This window comes from Spermophilus citellus (genome assembly GCF_964194105.1).
Source record: "Spermophilus citellus genome assembly, chromosome: 4".
Taxonomy (NCBI): Eukaryota; Metazoa; Chordata; class Mammalia; order Rodentia; family Sciuridae; genus Spermophilus; species Spermophilus citellus.
The window spans coordinates 139,935,711-139,957,425 of NC_138185.1; positions in this window are offsets into that span (position 1 = coordinate 139,935,711).

Here is a 21,715-nt window from a genome sequence, read left to right on the forward strand (position 1 = left end):
TTCAGCTTTGAAGGAAAAGGGAAGACTTGAATCCCCAGACAGGCATCCCCAGAGTCAAAAGAGAGGCCTCCTTTGGGGAGTGGCTGGGAGCTGGCAGAGGCCTGGTCTTAGGACTCTGGTATGGTATTTGTGCTAACAATGGCCAGCATCTCAGGAACAGCTTCACAAGGGCCCAGCTGGAACAGAATTTTGAGTTGGCAATTCCCTGCATCCAACTGAAGGAGTACATGTCTCCAATCCTGGATCTTAGAGAGTCTAACATAAGGTTGAAGAACAGGTTTGCACCTCTCCTGGTTAACATGCAGCATAAAGCATTGTCTCTCCAAGTCCTGGGACTGGGATCTGGATAGTTTCTTTTGTAAAATGCACTTGTTACTTTCATACCAAATCAGGGATTTAGATACATCATGGGATCTTGGTGCTTATGGTCACCTGAATGAAATATGTTCTATAACAAAAATAAATTCAAAATCTACCATTTTTAAAGTAATCTTCTTCTCTGTACTTCAATATTATTATATACTATTTTAAATTCTGGACATATTTGATGATGTTCCACTATGGTGACTCACGTGGAAGTGTTTGTAAGCTGTTCTTGTCCTCAAATCTACAATTAGCACTCCCCCATATTGAACAGATTTTCCAAGAGTTCCTTAAAACTAGTTAGAAGTCACTTCTACCAATTAAATCGAAAGTTTGAGGACTTCTCATGCTTTCATCAGTGCTGCCCCAAGTCAAGCCCCCCTTACCTGGCATTGCCTTGGTTTCCAGCCATGCTTGTCTTTCTTGATAGAGCTCCTGGAAAAAAAAATTCTTTAAAATATTGCTAGAATTATTTCTTCTGCTCTCCCTGAGCCCATCATTCCTAGCCATTCCTCATTTAAAATAAGGCTCAGCGTCTTTACCATGTCCTATGTGAGAACTCAACCAGTCATTGCTCAGGTTCCTGTGCTCAGAAGAGTCCTAGGCTTGGGCTTATTGCTTTTCTGTTGAAGTCCTGGAACCCTTAATAATTAAAACAATCATTCTTGAAGTACCTCTTTGAATTTGAGCTTTGTAAATAAGTCCAGAGAGATAATGAAGCATGTGCTTGGGACTTAGAGCCTCAGCTCACAGGCAATCCTCTCTCCCCATGTCCCTGTCTCCCCTGGATGGGTTTCAGCTGCCTTCTCCCTACTCCCTGACACATGACAGCTGACACCTTGCATCTGTGGAGGACCTGCTCTGGGCTGGTATCCACAGCACTTTGAGAGACAATTGGGTAAGAGGAGCGGGCAAGCCTCCCAATCCAGATACTGAGCACGTCCCAACACAGCAATTCCGATAAGTGGGTAACACTCATCCACTTTGGGGTGAGAGATTGACCTCTCCCCGGCCAAGGTAGAGCAGGCTGGCGCCCAGTGGCCAGCAGGAAGAAGAACCCTTCTGCTAGTGAGCTTTTCACACTCTGAGTAGTAAAGCAGGACCCCCAGATGCCCATGAGCATCTACACTCATCAGAATGTGCTCACTTAAGGGAGTGGGTCATAAACAGCAAATAAAATCAGCATAATAGTCTGTATTTTAGTGCCTTTAAATTCACTTTTTTTTTCTTACTGCTTTTTAAAAAAGGTGCCTCCATATTTCATTTTGCACTGGGATGCCTAACTTATTAAGTGTTGTGTGCATGCCTATCTCTCCAACTTCAGCTCTTCCACTGACTACCCAGCTCTCCTCTCAGCCAGCTTGAAATCTCCAGGGATCAGAACACACCAGGCTCAATCAGATCACTTGACTTCTACCTCACAGTTTCCACATCCAGGAACACTATCTCCCCAGATCACATCCTCATGTTTGTTTGTCCCAAATGTCATTCCCAAATCCAACTTCCCTGTACGTTCTGTGAGGATGTCCTCATGCTAATCACTCATTGTCTCCTTACCCATCCATGCTTCTCTTCAGGACCTAAAGCTGCCAAAATACATCACTTAGGGAATCTTCTTTTGCATTGTCTTCATCACTAGAATGCATGTCCCATAAAGTCAAAGAACTTTTTGTGAGTTCATCTTTTGTCCTCAGTAGCTAGAATAGAGTCAAGTACATTATGGGCTCTCAGAAAATAGACATTGAATGAATTAATGAACTAGCCTGCATCTGTCATTCTGATTTTGCTCTTGTTCATGGTTTCCTATTAAAGGAGCGAAAGTGCCATTTCCTAAGATGTTCCCCCAGTGGAGGTCTGTTTTCCACTCAGTTATTGGTCATCAAAGTATTTGAACCTTTCATGTATATTTATTTGTTGTGCCTGTGTTATGTGAGGTACATGTTCCAAGAGAAATATTCCTTATTAATACCAGTCTCACTTTCCATCCTTCAAAATTGTTTAGGGTGTTCAACTAGTTTTCTGAAGCTTCTTTCATTCAACTCTGAACAAAGATCATTTAAGAACATTTAAGAAAAGAGCAAAGTACAACACTATTAAAATTGGGGGTGTGGACGTTCATGTTTCAATCATAACAACTTTTTTTTTAATGAACCATCTACAAAACCCTGCTCTCATGGCAGCTCAAATAGATCACAAAAATGCTATAAATATCCTGCCATCTATTCTGGTTCCAAGTGGCTGCCCAGTGGCCTCACACCTTATAGTGTTCTCTAGGAGTCTTCATCCACTCACAGTAAAGGGAACACCTTCACCACCACCACCCCAGTGAAATGAGCCCAAACTTGGGGGCAAGCTTCCTCTGAGTGCCTCCTCTACACTCCATGCCTTCCTGGTCCCCTCCATTCCTTTAACTACGCAGGCACAGCTCAGTGCTGTGATGAAGTGAATAAGTGACGCACCAGCAGCCTATGTGACCACTCCTCCAGACCTCAGTGGCTCTTTTGAAGGCCGTGTGACCCTTCCCTCACCCCACTGGCGCCACATGAGCCAGCAGTCCCAAGCTTGGAAACCTTGGTTCCACTGATGCTTCCCTCTGTTTACTGCTTCCCAGCCAAATCCTCAAGCCCTGTGAACTTGTTTTCATACAAGTCAATTGAATCCAATTTAGCAGGAAACATTTTATGACGTAGAGGAGATTTCTAGGTCTGTGTTGCTGTCTGCCAGGGCTGGGCTAATTCTTTCTAAATTAGGTCACCTAAGTTTCTTGTAATTATTCAAAGTCAAAACAAGTAAGAAGAGATAAATTGTCATTCCAATGGGAAAGTCAGAAGGAAATAGAGCTTCCTCAATTTCCCTCTTCCACTGAGTTATGTAAATGTTTTCCAATGAAATTGACTTTGGTTTGGAGCAACTTATAAGATAAAAAAAAGTTCTAATAAATAAACCAAATAAAATACAATAAGTCTGTGGGGAAAAAGAACAGATGAATCTATATGAGAAAGAATTACTCTACTTGTACTTCCTAAACTTTTAAATAATTAATACTTCATACTCAAATTAGATAATATTGTAGAACCTAAATCATCTCTCTGAGCAATCTTTGAGCAAGTGAGCTACTTTTGAAGACCTGTGGGGGCCCTCTCTCTAACAGCCCTATAAGTCAGGAGTCTAGTTGGTGCCTTATTATCTGGTCACCACATGTCTGGAGAAAGAATTCCTTTTCCAGCTTTGCTCTAAATTCACCTCCCTGACCAGAAGAGGGACAAGGCCTTTGAATGTGAATAGCTAAAATACAATAGAATAGTAGAAAGACTTGTTCAAGGCCTGCGTTCTTCTCAAAGAACTATCTGCTTCAAGAGAGTATGAAGTATGTTATTCTTCTCCTTAAAATAGGGGGATAGTCTAATATCTCTGTCAGTACTTAAGAATTTATAATGTCTTTTTAGCATCCCAGATAGAATATGTAGCATTGCACAATTCCATTCAGGAGAACAACTCCATAGAGGAAAAGATAAAAGTAGACCTAACAATGAGCAGAATTGAATTTGGCTTGGTTATGGAGTTTATTGAATCCTGTTTTCCAGGGCAGAGAGCTGCATGTCATACTTTTTTGTTATGATGCCCAGACTCCAAGTTTGATCTGGCTGTTAAGAATGAACTGGCCAACAGTGTGTGCTTGAACCTTTCTTGAAACCTGGGGCAATTACAGAAGTTGGCTTGAAAATCCAAAATTTTGTAGGTGTTAAACAGGTTGACTTTTTTTTTTTTTTTTGGTACCAGGGATTGAACTCAGGAGCACTTAACCTCTGAGCCACATCCCCAGCCCTTTTTTATATTTTATTTAGAGACAGGGTCTTGCTGAGTTGCTTAGGGCATCGCTGAGTTGCTGAGGCTGGTTTTGAACTTGCAATCCTCCTGCCTCAGCCTCCTGAGCCACGGTGATTACAGGCATTTGCCACCATACCTGGCGACAATTTCTTTCCTTGACTTTTTTATTTTAACAACATTCTTTCCTCCTCCCCTGTTATGGTAATCTACCTTAAAATACATAGTTAACTTTTACATCAAAATAGGCATTTAACTGACTGAGTTTTCTTTACCAACTTTCTCCTGTGGACATACACATACTCTGCTTTGGTAAATGAGCATTTGACTTGGGACTAAAGCAAGAGACCAAGGGGGAGGAATGGCAGGGTCATCATCAGCATGCTTTATGTGTCATGAGCCTGAATGTACCTGTCATGAATTCCCTCTGGTCATCAGCCATAGATAGATCCACTGCTTGAAACCTGGTTTTTCCCCAGATGTGTGTTTTCACATATTTTCTCTCTTAGTATGACTCATTGGAATTAAGTTATTCCTATATCCTTTTTACCTTCTTTTATTGCCAAGGTGAATCACATGGAACAGTTCATGGGTCAACACAATTGTATTAGTTAAGGCAATATACTCAGTGGAAAAACTAAAAACTAGAATTGGAAAACTTGTTTTTTATTGCTTCCTTCTTGGTCCATTTGAAATAAAGAAAAAAAAGTCAAACAATCATCATTAACATAAGATTAAATTCAATAAAGTATTGTGACAGAAACCTTATAAACTGTTCTACATAGACTCAATTTGAACAAGTTTGTGTCCTCAATCAACCCATTCTACAAAACAGTGCATTCCACTACCACCCTTTTAACCAAACATGAGATTCATCTCTCTTCCCCTAGGATTTTTTTAAGGATCACGTTGCTTTCATGTTGACATGAATTAAAAAGAGCTTAGATCTCTTCTACCTCAATAATTTCAACACTTTTTGTATTTCTACTTTTGCAATGGTGAAACATTTTATTGCCACCAGTTAGTCCCTGGAATCTCTGTATCCAAAGTGAAGAAGTGATGGAGATCCAAATAACCAAACCACTAAAACCCTAGATGACAGCTCAAAAAAATTGGCAGTAACTCATTTTCAGTAATGATTACAATTTTGTTCCTTGAATCATACCATGGGTCCACCACTTTAGAGTGACCTGTCCATCCTCCACAACAGTTTTCCCATGTAAAACTGATCTTGACCCTGCCAGATGGGAAGGCTTATGCCTTTTTTCCTCCTAAAGAGAAAAATTTGAGATTAGATGCTATTGGAAGAATATGATTACTGTTCTTCCAAAATGTGCAGATCACAGTGTATATTTCTCTAGAAGTGTTTGTACCAGTCCATGGCTTCAACCCAGAAAGCTTTATGGAGGCCAAAAAGAACAATTTGGAAAGTTACTTAGGACTTCAAAGACATATGCTCAACTTTGCATCACATTCTCAACTTGACCTGTGGTCATTTTTGAATTCTAGCCTACTCTTTTAAAATTTAGTTTAGGGACCAAGATGAAAGGACTAAACAGGTTTGGATAAAACACTTGAAGAATGTGGATTTTTCCTGGTGAGGAGATCTATGTTCAAGGCTACAAAGAGACTTGTGACAAGGATGATAACCACAGGTTTTATGTTTTCTTTGAGCACCAGACAAAAGAAATAGATTAACTCTTAGCTGAAAACAGGCTAGAACAAGCAAGAACTTTCAACTTTAAGTTGTTAGGCTTTTCATTGTGTGAAAGACAAATTTCTCCAATATTGAAAAAAGAAAAAGGGATATCTATATTCTTTTCTATTCAGCTGGATCTCAATTTAAGAAGATTACTTTAAAAATTGGTTGGGGAGGGGAGGGGGCTTCTCCTTTTCCAGCCTTAGGAAATACTCAATCTACTGCTACTTTAAGGAATTTCAGGAGAAAGTAAAACCTCACCTGGATCCTGAGCTGAGACAGGTAGCTTCATATGCCCCTCCTCTAGCTCCCTAATAACAGGAATCTTTCTTTAATTGTTTAGTTCTCCAGGGCAGAAAGGCTCCCACTCAGAGTTTGAGAGATGGTCTGGAGAAATATCACTTTCCATCTCTTTCACTAAAACTATGAGTAGACCTACAATAAACTTGGGTTTGTTCTGGAAATCCAGGAATACAAGGTACTTTACTCTCACACTGCACCCGACAGTTTTCATCACACCACAGTTGAGTGGTGAAAGGTCAATACACAGCTGTTTTTAGGACTAAAAGATACTGAGCCTTTGGAAATTGCAGACTACTTATTGTTGTCCCACAGTAATTGTGGGAAGAGTTTTGGAAGATCTTCTGAGAAATCTAGTGGAGTAAGAATGGATAGAGAAAGTCACAATTTGAATAAAGGAAACCCAAGAGGACTCCAGGAAATAAAGAAACAATGGAAATTCCTCCTCCCTTGTAGCTGGGGCTGCAAATAGCCAGGTTTATGATGCTCACGGACAAGATGTCATGCTTTGAACAATCTTTCCACACCTTTGCTATTCTCAATAGTTACTGATAAATGCTCTACACACTACACTAGGTTCTGCAGATAAGATAATGAATTATCATCAACACTTCCATTTACTATATAACTTTCTAGTAATATGTCAATGATCTCAGTCTTCAGAAATGTTCAAAACAGAGCAAGTCCCATGAAAGGATTCTTAAGGTCTAGATACTTTTGCTTCAAATGTATATCTGTCTATAAAGACTGCTTCTGGCATGTCTGTTTAGTAGGATTTTGTATTCTTAAGCTGTTTAGATGAGGTTTTAATGATTTGTAACAATTGTATGGGGCTTTATGATGTCCAAAGCCATTTTAATGCATTATCTCATCTCATCCTTCAATGGCAAGTAGAAGTTTTTATTCCCTTTTCACATATATAATTGAGGCTCAAAGATGTCCTCAGTCCCCAGAACTAAGCACAGCCAGCTGCCAAACACCTGTCCTCTGGCTCAAATCCCTCCTCCTTTCCCTAATATCACATTTTCATCTTTTAATAAGCAAGAAAATCCTTATCTCTGCACGGGATAAAATCCAGTTTCCCAGACACAAACCAGATACCAAACCAGGTCAAAGGATCCATCAGAACATGTTACTGGCTAGGGGTAGATGTATGCTAGGTCTAGATGTGAGCAATTTTGTGCTCAGATTGAGCCAAACTCTACTGCAAACGACCAACACCATCATTACAGCATATAGATAATTTTCATAAGAGAAATACAGGCCACAGACAAACTCAAAGGAAATTCTCTTGAAATCATGGCTTTATTGATTTTTTGTTTGTTTGGTTTTTTCTAGTTGCTTTAATCCAGGTTGGTCAGCAACCACACAAACAAGGTCCTCGTCTTCTTCATCAGTCCTCAACATTTCAACTGAAAAGAGAAGCTTTTACATTGTTTTATTAAATGTCATGACTAAGGTTTGGAGCCATTTCTTGAGCTCTAGAAGAGAAAAGGAGCAGAACCTCCTGAACCAGTGGTCAAGCCACAATTCTCTCATCCCTCCTAGTTAAGCAGAAAGGGAGTTAACTTTGGAGACACCAGGTTTCCCTTTGGAATGTCCCCTCTGGGTTTGGGGAAATCCATGTCATCACCTTCCCACCATTCAATAGCCATGGTTATTAGCCTCTTTCAAAGACACTCAGAGTTAGGTTTAGGTCACATGAGGCCAAACAATGGAATTCCTGCTCCCAAGGACAGAGGAAAACTGTAATTTCATTTCACAATCAGCATGCACACAATTTCCGCCTGAAACATTTGTCATCCAGAGCATTGTCTAAACTTAAGTGCTATGGTGTAAACATCTATCCTGATATTTTGTGGCCTCCAAGGATACTGCACTATGTCCTTGTTTGGTTTCTCTGTTCTTCAAAGACTTTTTGCCCTGAGAATCTCAAGCTCTCAGATTGAGAAAAGCCCTGGGCCCCCTTACATGTGCTACCATGATGGTACATGTGGTACCAAGACAAGCACATCTTTGCAGTTGGAACCTGAGACTGAGCACTTCACAGCTGAGATCTGTGAATTTCCAGATCTGGACCAATTAGGAAGGGTTTAGAGAGCCTCAGCAAGAGCAAAAATGTGGCTCCTGGAATATTCCAATAGAGATATGTTTTTAAATGCCTTGGAAGGAAAGCAAAGAAAAAAGAAAGCATCCATCACTAGGGCATGGAAACCTCCCCTGACTGATTATGACATAAAAATCCCCTCCTTCCCCCATACCCTTTGCCCTTGCCCTTGGCTATTGTGTCATGCTGGGAATATACAATTTCACTGCCAGAGCAAATCCTATTGTGCACGTTGCTTTCACTCATTTGATTGACACTTGGAATCTTGATATCTCAACGTGATCACCTCTCTTGCGTCTATCCTTTCATCTATACATCCATGTTGTCTGTTTTGGCTAACAAATCCCAGTAAAGCAGAGATGGCTTAGCATATTAATAAACAGATATTCCACCCTTCATTGAAATCTAAATCCCCCTTTCTCATGTGAGCCATGGTTAGAAATTATTAGAAGCTATATACTTTTTGAACCCCATCAATCTATCACATATGTAGAAAGGAAAGGGTCCCCTTGTACAAGTAAAAAATCCTTCTGCTGGCCCAACTCTCTCTCTGTAATTAGCTCACATTGCTTTCAATCTTTAGTAATGGTAACAAATAAGCTGTTTCAAATAGTAAGAGTTTAAGAAGGTACTGTAGAAAATGTGCATGGAAACATGTGGTTGTTGGTGGAGACATTTACTTTCACATACTGCTCATAACAGATACCATGTCATTCTCATCAGTTGAGAGTAGGCAGAGAACCAAGAAGCAGACACAACACCTGCCTCTGAATTGAAGCTCTTTCAAGAAAAATAAATTGACTGCATCATAATAAGAGACCCAGCTCTCCCACCAGTATAATCAAAGTTGTTCTTAACACACCACAAATGCAAACCCTCTGACTTCAACATACCATTCCACATCCTCCCTCTCAGCAATCCTTTCTCTCCAGAATGGCATGTAAGCCTATTGTAAAACAGAGTGAAAACAATATTTTGATACAACATCCAATCTCCCAGTGTGAGTTCAGGGCATCCAAGATCATCTAAGGTTTGCAAGAAACATCAGGGGGCAGCAAGCTCCACTAGAGAAGAAGGGTGGAGGAAGAACATCTGCTGAGAGCCTGTCATGTTGCAAGCACTAGAGTTGTATGTCACATCAAGTCGTCGCAATCCCAGGAGGCAGTATGTTCTCCACTTCAGAAATGAGAAAAAGAATAATCAAAAAGCTGAATAAACTGGCCAACATCACCTTCTGAGCCATGGTTTCTAGAATCCAGTATCAGGCTCTTTCTGTGGCAACCTGCTGCCCCAATTCTGGATCACAAATACATGGCATGGAAAATGAGAAACAATTAGGGGTTAATGTTTTATCTTAAAAGCAAGAATGAGTCAGTATTTAGCTTAAACTTTTTTTTCTTACATATAACACTCTGGAAAGAATGTAGAAAACTTATTGAAGGAGGGTAAAATTGAAGATAAGGAGTCCAGTAAGCAGGTTATAAGTGTTCCAGTAGAGGTTTGATAAGAGCTGGAAATAAGGCTCATATCAATTAGAATTTCTTGGTTTTAAGCTACAAAAGCAAAAAAGACATTCAAACCTTCTAGCTACTTTGGAAGGGTTTGTAGTTCTCACTTGAAGGGTGAGTCTTGACAGTGTATTATAATCAAAAGCTCCAAAAGCCAGGAGACAAGGAGAGAGACCCTGGTATTGGGATGCTTCTGCTGCCACCCTGCATTGGAATGACCTCCAACCATTCCTCTGTCCTTCAATGCCTCACTTGATTTGAGAGACCTGGGATAAGGCAGCTACTTGACCAAATGTAAGTCACATGCAAGAGGTCAAGTTTGGGAAATAGAAAGAAAATGAAAGATCCAACATTCTGGGATTCCCTGTGGAATGCAGGTACCTAGAATACATTCCAACAAGAGGACTCACAATAAATTAGAGCTACTCCAGTGTAAATCAGATCATCACTCGGAAGGGCAAAAGGATGCTAGAGAGCCAAAAATTTGATCAGTGTTCTCAAGAAACCCCAACAGTGAATCTGAAGAAGAGAGAAAAGCATCTGAAGTGCTACGAGCATCCAACAGCCTACTGTGTGCCAGACAGCAAGCTGATGCTGTGAGAGATAGAAGGCAGTTAAAAAGCATTGGCTTGGACTTTAAGAAGATGACTCAGAGCACAGGATCCAGATATCAGAAAGATAAATGAAAATACTAAGTCACATATATTTTATGTCACATAAATGGTACACATGATAATGTCTATGACATTCTGAGAACAGGGAGATTATTAAATCTAAAATAATTAGGAAAGCCATTCTAAGCATAGTGAAATTCCAATGGTATGACAAATTTGGGCCAATGACAGGAAGGGACAAGAGTCTAAGTAGAGTCATAGAGATGCAATATTTTTAAATATTTTTTTAGTTGTAGATGAACAAAATACCTTTATTTTGTTTGTTTATTTTTATATGATGCTGGGGATCAAACCCAGTGCCTCATACATGCTAGGCAAGCGCTCTACCACTGAGCCACAACCCCAGCCCAGAGATGCAATTTATAAGATACATTTAGGAATCCATTCACACACTGTAGTCTGGAGAAAAGGGTTCACGTAAAGAACTATTCCCGACTAACAGTCAATGATAAAAAATGTACCCAGATGAGCAACTTTTCCCACATCTCTTTTCTCTTTAGCTGACCTCAGTCAGTCACTCAACAGTTCCATTTCAAGACTTTAGGGAGGAAAGTATGGAAGGTGCTTCGTTTGCAGGATGGAGGGGTTGGGCTCAAATGTGTCAGTGGTAGTGAGAGAAGAAAGAAAACAGATCTGAGAGAGACTGGCATTGTGCTCCAAGTTCCTGACTCCCTTCCTGGACCAGAGCCACTTGGGTTGGGCCAAACTCAGCCAGCTCATTATCAGGCTGCCAAAATGCCCTGGACTATCCCAACCACCCCATTATCCTCCTTTTGCTCCCTCCTTCCCACCCATCAGTAACACTATCTCTCACCAAGCCACAAAGCCAAGCCCCAGGAAGAGGAGTGGACCCAGGACAGGGAAAGAAACCTGGATCCTCCTGATTCCTGGCTCCTCAATGGCAAGAGTCTTCTGCTGTAGCAGCTGGTTCAACACCAGAATCAGGGATAGTGGAGCCACTTCACCCCTGAGCTTGTTCATCTTCAAGATATCTACTTCCCTAAGTGGTACTATAGGTGCTATAAAAAGATAACATTCTTGGCTATTGAGGATTGTGTTTTAATGAATATTGCTAGTGCTCATTATGTTGGTATATGTGCTCAGGATACTAATATATTTTCAGAATCCTGATTTCAATTCTACTAAATCCCAGAAGTAGAATTGTTACATTGTATGGTACTTCTTTTTAAATTTTTTGAGGAACCTCCATATACTGTACCTTTCTTTAATTTCCATGAACAGTATACAAATGCTTCAGTTTCCCAACATCCACATTAATACATATTGTTTCTCATTTTGTCTATGTGTGTGTGTGTGTGTGTGTGTGTGTGTGTGTGTGTGAGAGAGAGAGAGAGAGAGAGAGAGAGAGAGAGAGAGAGAGAGAATGAATGTCAGGTGACATTTCATTGTGGTTTTGGTTTTCATTCCCCTGATAATTTGTGATGCTGTGCACTTATACCTTTTGGTCGTCTCTATGTCTTCTTTGGACCCCAGCCCAATGTTTATTTGGGGTCATTAGTTCTTTTTTATAACTGAGTTGTATGTATAACCTAAATGTTGATCAACAGATAAATGGATATTTTTTCAATGTGGTATATACATTCAACAAAGTCCATTCAGCTTTATTTTTTCTTTTTGAAGGAAATTAATTACACAACATGTAACAACATGGATGGACCTTGAAGACATTGTGCTAAGTGAAATAAGCCACTCACAGAAACATAAGCACTGCAAGTTGTTATCTATATGAGGTATCTAAAATAGTTAAATTCACATAATTAAAGAGTTGGGTGGTGATTTTTCAGGGCCTAGGGAGAGGGAGAAATGGGAAGATACTAATCAATGGTCATAAAATTTCAATCAAGCAAGATGAGGCACCTCTAAAGATCTGCTTTACAACCTTACACCTACAATCAACAATAATGTATTGTACACTTAAACATTGTTAAGAAGGTAGATCTCACATTAAGAGGTCTTACCATGATGAGATAAAAGAAAAGAAAAGAACAATGTGCTAACTACATCCTCAGCTGCTTACTTGTAGGAACCAGTCAGGCCTCCAGAAGATTCTGCCACAATTCTAGAAACTAATTTCCAGACATCTCCAAGCACCAGAAGGTGACCTTCTGCTGTTCTTCCCTCTCCCAGTTTTGGGGAATGATGCAACAAGCTCGATACATTACATTAGTAAAATAAACTGCAGAGGGCCAAGAGGGGCAGCAACCAGGAAGAAGGGAAGCACAAAGAGCAGGCAACTTTAAGGAAACTCAGAAAAGTGTGAGTACATATTTCCTATCTGAAAGGTATGGCTCAGACAGCTTTTTATCCCTATTAGCCTACTTTCCCTATGGATTATGATAACCTTAGTCACCTTTAAAATCAAATCCAAAACTTGAAGCCAATTCCAAGTGGAGTATTTAGATGTTTTTCATGTTTCTAATTCTTTGAGATGTTCAGTGGGCTAATCAAGAGATGCACACCAGACTCTCAAGAAGCTCAGTTGAAAACAAATTTACCTCTGAGTTGAGTCTGGGGTACCCAATTCCTCTCAATGACTAGTTGGTACATTATCCATGAGGAACCACAGAACTCTTGGGTACAGTTGAAATGAAAACTAAGGAAGATTTCTATGTTTCACCATAAAATCATGACTGAATTCAACATGGATATGACTATAATAATAAGATAAATTGGTAAGTAGATAGATTTATGGGTTGATTTCATAGCAGAGCATCCCAAAATTCCTCGGTACTCTAACTGTAATAGATTGCTACAAAAAGTGGCCCCAATTGTCACATCTTTCAGAAGTGTGGCTGTACAGCTCTTTCTATTAAGAGGTGGAACCTCTTCCTATGCTTTGTTTGAATTCAGGCTTAGCAATATGACTTGCTTTGTCTAATAGAATGAAGTGAAAAATGTTGGTTTTTTCAGTTCCAAGTCTATGCTTTAGGGACATGCATATTCCTGCTATCACTTTTGGAACACTTTCTTCATCATGAAAATAATCCCAGACTAGACTGATAGATCGTGAGAGGCTAGCAGAACAACTGGGACGGCCAGTTAAGGCATCTATGTTAGTCAGCTTTGTGTCACTGTGAGAAGAATACCTGACAAAAACAACAGAGGAGGAAAGATTTATTTTACTTCATGGCTTCAGAGGATTCGGTTCCTGGTCAGCTGACTCTAAGGCAGAAACATGATGGTGGAAGGGAATGGCAGAGGAAAGCTGCTCAGTTCATTGCAGCTGAGAAGTAGAGAGAAAAAAAGGTGGGGTGTAGGGAGAAGAGAAATCTTTGCAAGGAATGCCCCAGTGACCTACTTCCTCCAACTAGGTCCCACCTCCTAGTAGTCCATTCAGTTGTCAATGATATCAAACAGATTAATCCTCTGATGAGACCAGAGTCCTCACAATCCAATCATTGCCTAAAACCTCACCTCTGAACCCTGCTATACTGGACACCATACTTTCAACACATGAACTTTTGAGGACATTCCAGAGCTGAACCATAACAGCATCTCAGGCCAGCAGTCCCCAAGTGACTTGGCAACTGACCAAGGACATGTGAGCGATCCCAGCCAAGACCAGAAAGACTGACTATCCAGTCCAGATTTCTAACCCACAGAAATGTGAGCTAAATAAATGGGTGTTTCAGTCAGTAATTTATGCACTGGTTTATTACATAGCAATATGTAACCAATACACACACACACACACACACACACACACACACACACACACACCCTTGGGTTTTTGGACACCCTATTTCTTTTTGGACATTAGGAATTTTTCCAACTATTCCATCCAAAAGCTAAGCTTATCACCCCTCTGCAAACCTGCCCTGTGGGCTCTACAATTATATCCAGATCATTTCTGAATTTTACTCTTAATGCATCTGGAATTTCTATTCAGTCTTGCCAATCTTCCCTTTCTTTCTCCACCACCATCAGGCCTTCATTTCCTTTGCCAAACACTGGAATAGTGTCATAATCGGTCTTTTCTTCTAATACTTTCCAGTTCTAGCCAATCTTACCCACTACTGGCTTTGTCAGAAGATGGACTTCAATGTGTCACCTTGTCCTTTCTATGGTCCCTCACTTTCCAGAAAATTAGTTCCTAATACCTTATTTAAGGTTAGGACAAAATAAAAATAAATGGTATTGAGTATCTACCATGTACCACATAAAACTGAATAACATGGGGAAGTTTAAGTCTATTTAGGACAATAAAGTTCTGTGTAATCTAGCCCCATTCTATCTCTGCAGATGCCTGTTTCAGAAGCCATCTCCCTAAAACATGTGTCCTGGCCCTCAGATATGAAATCCCTGGTATTTTCACTCATACCATTTCTTTCCCAATCCTGCTGCCTAAAATTCCCTCCCTAGTTTTCCCAACTTTTTTATCTGTCTTCCTTTGAGGCCCAACTTAAATCCTAACTCTTCTGAAAACTTCTCTCATTGTCCTTGTCTGTTTATTTCTGACTTCAGTTTCTCTTGACTCAGTTCCTTAGTGTAGCCTTGGCTGTCAGCTAGGGCATCTGCAGGGCTCATTACCATGCTAGCCTGAGACAAGGCCTGGCTTATCTCTTCTCCAGCACCCAACACAGTGCTAATGGTGATAATAATGGGAGGTAAAGATGAATTTAAGTAAACAACTCTTTCCCAAGACAATGGAAAGGTTTTGCTTTCCTATGTTTTAAATAAAAGTTTTGCAAAATATAAAACTTTTGGTATGGGTATTTGTCTTAATTTTAAAAACATCATAGATTCTCATCTGCCTGCCCCCCCCCCATGCCTTGCCAGGAGTCAGATAAATGATGGACACTTTCTAACATGTAACCCCCAATTACTGAACACTCACCAAGAACCAGGCACTGCCCTGGACATTTAATATGTATTATATCACTTAAATCCTACAGTTGTCCTATGTGGCATGTATTATTACCTTCCATTTTATATTGAAGGAAGTTTATTAGCCTTGAATACTCTCTAAAATATGACAGCCATATTTTAGCAAGTGACAAGGATAGGATTTGACTGAACCCAAAGCATGTGCCCTTAGTAAGCTATCATGCCCATGATTTACCTGAACATATTCCTCTTAGGGCATCTAGATCATTGTTTTACTATCCCATCAATAGTCCTTACCTCCTAACCAAGATAACAATAGCATGGAGCCTACCTAATCTAGTACCTTCAGTGAAGGCAGAGAAATGCCTCCACCCCAAAAATGTCCATGTCTTCATCCACAGAACCTGTGAACATGGTGTGTTAAATTACATGGGAGGATTAATATTGCAGATGAAATTAAGGTTACTGATCTTCTAACTTAGAGGGAGGAGATGATGTTGAACTATCCAGGTAGATGCCAATCCAATCATAGGAACCTTTACAATTGGAGGTGGAAGAAAGAAGAATCAGAGATGGAGATGCGACAATAGAGATCAGAGGACATGGATAGGCGTTTTGCAATTGCCAGGAGGGGCCCCAAGCCATTGAATTTAGACAGCTCTAGAAGTGGAAAAGGAAAGATTACAGACTTTCCCCTAGAACCTCCAGAAAGAGGGTCTGTTTTTAGCCAGTGAGAGCCATTTCAGACTCCTGACCTCCAGAAGAGCAAGGTAATATATTCGTGTTGTTTGAAACACCAAGCTGTAGTAAATTCTTACAGCTGCAGTAAGAAGCTATTTTACCTTCCTATAGAAACAATTAGTGCCAGCACATGGTCTCATAGTTTGTCAAGAGGTCTTACGGCTCAGAAGGTACAATCTATACAATTATAAGAAATTGTTTTGATTAAATCATGATTACTGAGGCATCACAAATTGTTTCCACAATTAAACTGAAGAAAGTCTTTGAAGAGCCACTTCAGATTTTTTAAGAAGAAAGGAAGAGAGCCAACCTCCATCTCCTCTCCTGGACTCGGATCCCCTGTAGGAACCTGTTTCTTTAAAGTTCTGATTAGCTGAGATTTCCTGTAGAACTAATGTGTTCTTACTAGTTTCCAAATGATGCCTCCGTCCTCCCAGTAAAATCAAGAACTGCCAATAAGGTGCAGGCCAGCTGCTGGGCCTGTGCTCTCTCCTACAAACCACATACACAAATAGGAAGATGGTATCCGAGGTTATAATTTCCTGGCCAGCAAGTGTCTTGGGTTTCACTTCAATGGTTAAGGATGTGTCACCCAGGCGCCTTAGTATGGGGCATTTCCAACCTTCAATTAAAGGACTATCATTTACTCTATATATTAACATCTAGAACAACAAACACTGTGGAACACAGTCATTAGATACAGCCATAATCCATGGCCTGCTGAGTATTGATGTCAACCCTGCTGTGCTTGACATCTGAAATAATCCCAAAGAAAGCACCACATTTTCAAAGCCAGGACTACATTGAGGATACTCACCCCTGGCTGCATTCCATCTTCCCACCTTCATCTTCCAACCTGCCGACGTCTTGATTCAAGACGTTTAAAAGCCAGTTAAAAAGCCCTTGTCTTTTACAGAAAGACATCCAGGCCTACCTTTTCCCTTGCTGACAATAATACTACTGGTTTCCCTTTGGTGGAACCTATTGGCCATTACTGCAAATCACAAAGCAATTCAGATTGAGTTATGATTCTTAATCAAAAGGATGTCAGAATGGTGTAGGGTCACAACCAAAAAGCCGCCCCCCTCAAAAAAAAACCCCACAAAAAACAATCTTGAGTTTTTGATGCCCAAAGGGAAGAGAGTTGATAATAAATAAAAATGCACTCAAACTAGCCAAACTGTGGAGCCATGTAAAAAGTACCACAATCCTTCCTACACTGCAAGATCCATTTTTGTCATAACCTGTCAACACAGCATAAATGCAATTTTATGCACTTATAGGTCTAGCCACCCATACTTCTGAGGTGAACCCTTCCTTCAGGGGATGCAAAATTAAAACCAAATTAAAAAGACTCCTCTGTCAAGAGTCAGGGTTGGGGGAGAGGGGAATCTCACAGTTTTTATTATACACCAACAGGTTGTTTAGGAGACATGTGCTGGGCTACAAGTGATAGAAAGACCTGTATACTGAGATTGGGAATCAATGACACAAAGAAAACCTGCTCAGAACTCTAGAGCACCCTGGGACCCAACAACTTCAGGACTGGGTCAAAAATAGGCCTCTTTTATTCAGGGGACTGCAGCAACTGTCCACTGCCTTAGTGTGTGAATCACATAAGTGAACCTTCCCTGGGAAAGGGTCTAATATGGTGGGTTGTCTGTCACATTTAATTTACAGCATCCCCATTCGGAGAAACCATCAGACCCCATCATTTCATAGGCACAGGCCAGAGAGGCTGCCCCTGGCTGAGTGGCCAACACCCAGCCTGTTGGGCAGCAGCAGAGCCAGTGAGTTCCCAAAACACAACACAAGGAAACTCCATGCTCCCAGAGCAATATTCCTCAGAAGGAGGCCTGTGCACACAGAGGGCATGTAGCTTTCCAGTATGTGTGTCCTTAAGTGAGTTATGGTTCTTCCAAATTATCTCTACCATTATTCCTCTCCACTGATAATTTTTCATTTTGCTTTGTTTTAGATAAAGTATTATTCACCATACATGGATTTATAGAAGCGGATTGGGAAGAGTCTCAGCACACTACTCCTTTTCCCTGAACAGAAGGACTTTCTGGAAATAATGGCCACAGTGCCCTATTGGAGGGAAGGTTTTGTTTTGTTTTTCCCCAAGTGGACAAAGGCATTTTCTGATCTCAACACCCAGTAGCTCTAGTTGGGCTGGGATAGAGAGGGTGAGAGGCAATCTGGTGGAGGCTTCCCGGCTTCTCCATAGGACATGCTTACTAGACTTCTGCACACCTAGCCTGGGTCCCTGTGTGCTGGCTCTTATAAACCCCTCTGGCTGGCTGTACCTGTAGGCTTTCGTTGTGCATGGCCGCCACCTGCTGGGCTATCCTGGGATTGACTGGTGGGGCCATGTAACTGTACACTTGGCCAGCACAGGGAGGTGTGAGAACACATTGTCAAGTTCATTCCATGGCTTTCATTCCAGAGGGAGTCTCTAATCTGGCTGTAACACACAGGAATCTGGTTTTTAATAGTCTTTTGGAGACCTAAAGTCTACGATTCCCTCTGGTCATTCATCTGAGAGTTTAATCACCTTCTCTCAAATATTTTCCCTATTTGTGATCTCAACGATCCTTCTGTTGAGGCTAATTTACTACTGATCTGTCCTGATCAGGAAGAAAAGCAGCCACTACCAATTCTCTGAGTACAAGACCTTTGTGGGCCTGGGGAAAGATGAATGAATGTGCCTCACTTCTCTGGAAAGGTCCAAGTCAATTTTTCTTTACCCACTTTAAAGTATATTTATCATCTCCATGGCTCCGTGGCTCTTCTCAGAATATGCTCAATTTCTCTACATCTTTCTTTATCTGGAGATGTGATACCTCTGGGAGAATCTGACTGAAAGCAAATGTAATGATTCCAGTATTGTGTGTATGTATCCCCCTAGGTGACCATTCCTTTTGTAAATATTTTCTGAATATCTCATATGCATGAGGCAAATAGGTAAGGTCCATGTGGAATATAAGATGGATTGCTCAAGCACTTTCCAAGGAGGGAGGAGATAAAGCCACAATGCTTATTCACAAACCTCTACAATAGTATATGACAGGAACAGTCATCAGCGTCACTGGAAGCCAGCAAAGGGAGAGAATCCTCTCAGCCAGGACATGGGGAGGGCTTCATGGAGGCAGTGGGAATTGATCTGATCTTGGAAGGATATGGAGAATTTGGTTGAATCTACGAAGAAGGAAACCAGAAGGGGAATGAGCATTCTTGGCAGAGCTAGCAGCTTGAGGAAAACCCTGGACACAGTGAATACTGGGCATAGATATGACAGGCTGGATATGGTTGCATTTGAGCGAGGAAAAAGTAAACTGAGCCAGTCAGTGTGGGCCTCCTACGATGGGAAGGCATTGAACTATCAGGTATTGTGTTCCCCTCATACAACTCCTATTTGACTTTATTAACTTGAAAACAACTCGTGTTTTTTTTTTTTTAAATCATGCTGACCCCAAATCAGCTCTTATTAATGTCACTTTGTTCCCATCCAGGATCAGCTCTTGGTTTTGACTTGTTTGCTCCAAGTTCAGGTTTGGCTTTCACCGTGTTATTCCACTATGTCTGAGCAACTGTCTTACCCTGGCATGCTTTACTCCCCCTCTCCTAGCCCAACCTTTCACAAGATCAGTTCCAACCGACTATTCTGCCTCACTCACTTCTTTCCTTGACGTGGTACATCTTATATTCTTTCTCTTTTCTTTCAGAAGAGATAGGAAAGCAGGATACACAGAAGGGAGACCCTGAGCAAGTCACATGCCCATTGTGGCCTCAGCATTCTCATCTTAGAGGCACCTATCTAACCCCTTTGGTGCTTTCACCATTGAAGGAAATAACCTCAACAATCCCAGTCCACAAGCCATTACACCCACCCCTACTGCAGATTCATTTTCATAGAATAATTATAGGTTCCATGAAAGAATTTGCTTATGAAATTGATGAAAAAATAGAGTTCAAAATAAACTGGATGTGCTTTGAGTTATTCATTTCCAAATGGGAAGAGAATAGAGGAAAAGATGAGAAGCAGACCCAACTTCCCTCCTTGCCAAAGTGCCTCTCTTCAGGAGGTACTTTCAAAGACAAAGAGAAATGATGAATTAGAAGGCAAAACAATGATCTTCAGGTGGCACCCAGCACTCTGCTCCCTTCTCAAATTAGCCAACTCTGTCTCCTCCTCCCCTCCTCCCTCCCATCACCAGGTCCTGCTTGAGCCAACCTGTCAACAGAGGCAAGACTTTCCCTGGGTGGTTCTCACTAGAGCCAGTTACCCTACAAGTCCTGATTTACCCACCTCTGCAGGTGATGAGTCTCAGGAACAGCTGCTTCAGGTTGCTTACTATACTGTGGTTCTCAGTCTTCCTTTGGTACTAATTGCCTTGAGCACCTACCCAGCAGGAGGATGAGATGAAAAATACTAACAACCGGTGAATTAGTAAGCTCCAGCCTCAGTTTCCTATTAGGTACTAGGATTTACACAATCCCATGTATCAGGAAGAATCTAGAGGATTGTGAGAAGAAAAAGGGGAGAATTGAACTAGATCAGTTCCAACTGACTGACTGCAGTTCCAACTGCAAGGAAGGTGGTATGAGATCACGATGAAGAATTCTATCTTGTCTCACTACTTCTGCATTGCTTTTATTATTATTGTGGTGCTTCATAAAATAATTCCAATTTTTTAAATTAATTCTTGCAATAGTTCTGCAACATTAGAAGTTGTAAATCCTATATGTAGATAGGATGAGGTTTTGATTTTCTTATGTCTTACAGTGAGTGTACCTGAAATCCATTATAATTTTTCTTGGATTGAAGGAAGAAAACATACTGTTGAAATACATACAGTTTAATGATAAATTAACTTGAGAAGTCTTTTAAGCATGGTACTTTAAGAAATAATGCAGACCCTTTGAAACTTGGAAGTTTGCTGCTAATTAACAAGGAGTATTAGGCTTCTCAGAAAGAATAATTTACATTTCCAGCCCTGAATCTTAGCAACAAGTGTGGCTTAAGAAGACAAACAGAGAAAGGATAGTAACTACAGGCTAGTGAAAAGTAGTAGCAGCTGGATAGTCAAGAAGGGACCCTGCAGGGAGTGACAGCTTTCATATGAATTGGTCATCTCTGCTCACCTCCAAAGAAAAGACATACCAGCTTGACTCAAATCCCATGGAGTCTTAAAAATGCTACCAAGAAGAAGAAAGACCTTGGAATGCACGAGAGGACCCACAGGAATGTAGAATATTGTCCTCCAATTTTTTTTTAATACTGCAGATTCTTTTCAGTATTCTATGATTTAAATGGTTTTTGCATGCAGCTGGAGCATATTCCAAGATCTTTCAAGTTTTTACTTCCTCTCACTTTGACTCATAGTAGGCCAGACAATATTTGTTAACTCGGTTACCAACAATGATGCTCTGGGCCTACAGCATTTGCATACCTAGAAAGTCCTTTGTTTACCTTGATGGACATTGAATTTATCCTTCAAGCCCAGCCCTAATCCTACCTTTTCCCTAAAGCCCTCCCTCATCACTTTTCTAGACACTGAATCTAATTACTTAGACTGTGAAATTAGACTTCTGTTCTTAAATAACTAACAACACTGACAGAACAGAACACCTTATTTCTTCGATG